This window comes from Hyperolius riggenbachi, chromosome 12 (genome assembly GCF_040937935.1).
Source record: "Hyperolius riggenbachi isolate aHypRig1 chromosome 12, aHypRig1.pri, whole genome shotgun sequence".
Lineage (NCBI taxonomy): Eukaryota > Metazoa > Chordata > Amphibia > Anura > Hyperoliidae > Hyperolius > Hyperolius riggenbachi.
Window position 1 is genome coordinate 148,956,161 of NC_090657.1, and position 3,011 is coordinate 148,959,171.

The 3,011-nt window shown below is 43.5% G+C and overlaps 1 pseudogene; it reads left to right on the forward strand.

Annotated features, from left to right (window-relative positions):
- Nucleotides 1-352: 352 nt before the first annotated feature.
- LOC137540996 (general transcription factor II-I repeat domain-containing protein 2-like) lies at nucleotides 353-2,754 on the forward strand (annotated as a pseudogene).
- The last annotated feature ends 257 nt before the right edge of the window (nucleotides 2,755-3,011 follow it).

Here is a 3,011-nt window from a genome sequence, read left to right on the forward strand (position 1 = left end):
TTCCTGGCCTACAGTGCGGGCATAAAAATACACAGCAGAAGCTGCCAGTTCCTGGCCTACAGTGCGGGCATAAAAAATACACAGCAGAAGCTGTCAGTTCCTGGCCTACAGTGCGGGCATAAAAAATACACAGCAGTAGCTGTCAGTTCCTGGCCTACAGTGCGGGCATAAAAATACACAGCAGAAGCTGTCAGTTCCTGGCCTACAGTGCGGGCATAAAAAATACACAGCAGAGACTGCCAGTTCCTGGCATACAGTGCAGGCATAAAAATCGCAGCAGAATCTGCAATCTGTACCCAGCCAGGCAGATTTCCAATAAACTACATCTTTTACTGCCAATATTGATCCCAAAATGTCCAGGAAAAGAAAAGTTGACGGTGAAGGCAGACAATTTAATGACAAATGGGAAAATGAATACATGTTTGTGCTTAGAGAGGGCAAACCAGTGTGTATATTGTGTTATGAGACAGTGTCGGTGATGAAAGAGTACAATATACGTCGCCATTTTGACACCAAACATGGTGTTAAAGAGGAGCTGTTAGGTATAAGGTCTCAGAGAAAATAAACACATATATCAGTAGCTAAAGATTGGCTGTACTTACATTACATATGCATTTCACTGTCCACGTTTGGATTTCACAGAATTTTTATATAGTATATGCAGAGAATGATGCTCCTGACAGCCCATGGCAGGTTCCATGTTTGTGAAGCCAAATGTGTCGTCATGTCCTGCCTGCTTCTGATCACAGAGGAGCTAGTACAGAATAACACAGTGTGCAGTGAATATTAATGAGCCATGTGGCTAGGAACAATAGCGGACTCCTGCAAAGTAATCTTCCCGGAGATTTATCTGTGCTGTGGCTGGACTGCGTTAGAAGCTGCTGAAACTTGATCCCGTCTTCTCCTTAGCAGCCGAGGGGAGGGCCCCAGAATGCTTTGCAGTATGGAATGCGGCTTGCGTCCTCCTTAGGAGCTTAGATGTGCTGATAAGCACACATTAAATGTAAGAGAGATCTTTATCTTTAGTAATGTCTTTTTGGCTTCTGTCTAAACTGTTTAACACAGGAGAATAGAGGTTTAAATTAGCTTCTGCAGCCTGACAGTTACTCTTTAAGTATGGCAAAAATATACCTTGGAAGAAAAGCATAAAATTGTTAAAGAACTAAAAGGCAAACTATAATCACAGCAGCAAATGTTTACAAAGGCTGCAGCGAAAAATGATGCTGCAGTGAAAGCAAGCTTTATAGTGGCTGAAGAAATTGCCCGTACTTCAAGGTGTTTTTCAGAGGGTGCCTTTTTGAAGCAATGCATGCTAAAAGTGTGTGAGCAAGTATGCCCAGACCAGATACAGAGTTTTCAAAATGTCAGTTTGTCAAGAAACACCATTGCAGACAGAGTTCTTCAGGAACTCTCAGGAAATCTATCATCACAGCTGGCCAAACAGGCATGCAGTTATCTCGCTTTTTCACTTGCTATCGATGAAAGCACAGACAACACTGATACAGCGCAGCTGTCCATCTTTATACGTGCCACGAAGACCGACCTCTCTGTCACTGAGGAACTTTTGGATGTAGCGTCCATGCATGGGACGACGACTGGTAGAGATATATTTGGGGATGTGGAGAAATCCATAAATAATTTTAAATTACCCTGGGAAATGTTGGTGGGGCTAACTACTGATGGCGCACCTGCAATGTGTGGAGAAAAGAAAGGCTTGGTTGGACTAATGAAGGAAAGAATGCAAAAAAGTCACTGCCACACACCCTTGATTACTTATCATTGCATTATCCACCAAGAGGCTATGTGTGGAAAAGTTCTGGAAATGAAGGACATAATGACCAGTCATTAAAACTGTTAACTTTATACGAGCACGTGTCCTGAATCATCGCCAGTTCCAGCAGTTTTTACAGGAGGTGGGTGCAGAGCATGGAGACGTGCCATACCACACAGAAGTAAGATGGCTGAGCAGGAGCGCAGTCCTGAAAAGAATTTTTGAGCTCAGAGAACAAATTGCTCTTTTCATGGAAAGAAAAGGAAAGCCCTTGCCTGAACTGTCGGATCCCGCCTGGCTATGTGATTTTGCTATGATGTGTGACATATGCGAGCATCTCGCCCAACTGAATCTAAAGCTGCAGGGACGCAAACAAGTCATCACGAAGATGTCTGACATGATCACAGCATTCCAGCGTAAACTTCAACTATGGAAGTCCCAACTGGAAAAGGACAATCTTGCCCACTTTCCTGTTTGTTTGAGTATCTCAACCACTGTTTCTGGTGCTTTTCCTTGCAGTCGGCTGGCTACCAAAGTTAGCCGTTTACTAAGTGAATTTGATCGGCGCTTCTCTGACACAGCACTCAGGCTTTGACATCTTTGCCAATCCTTTTACAGTTGATGTCAACAATGTTCCCCATCACCTTCAGATGGAGATAATCGAGCTTCAGTCTGACAGTGGCCTGAAAGCAAGGTTTCAGGATGTTGAAATTGAGGACTTCTACCCTCTACTGCCCCCTGACTCAATGCCAGAGCTCCGACTTCATGCTGCCCGTGTTCTATCCATGTTCGGGAGCACCTATCTTTGTGAACAGATGTTTTCAATAATGAATCTGAACAAAAACAAGTACAGATCACGCATCACCGATGACAACCTCCATGCTGTTTTGCGGGTTGCTACAGCCCAAGAAATAAAACCGAATATTGACTCATTGATCCGGGGAAAACGGTGTCAGACATCTAGCCAGAAAACAAAACAATGAGCATTTCAGGTACATTCCAATATTACTGTTTTGCTTGTTACAAATATTACTGTTTTGCTTGATAGCATGTGAGTTGGTTTGACAGCCCTGTTAAGGAAAAAAATAGTTCCACTCATTTTAAATTCACATTTCTGGTTAACATTGTCAGTTTATGACTGTTCAGTAAACCATTCGGCCCGCGATTTAGGCTGGGTTTTAGATTTCGGCCCCTTCTTTGATTGAGTTCGTCACCCCTGGTCTAGACCTACCAACGTGCA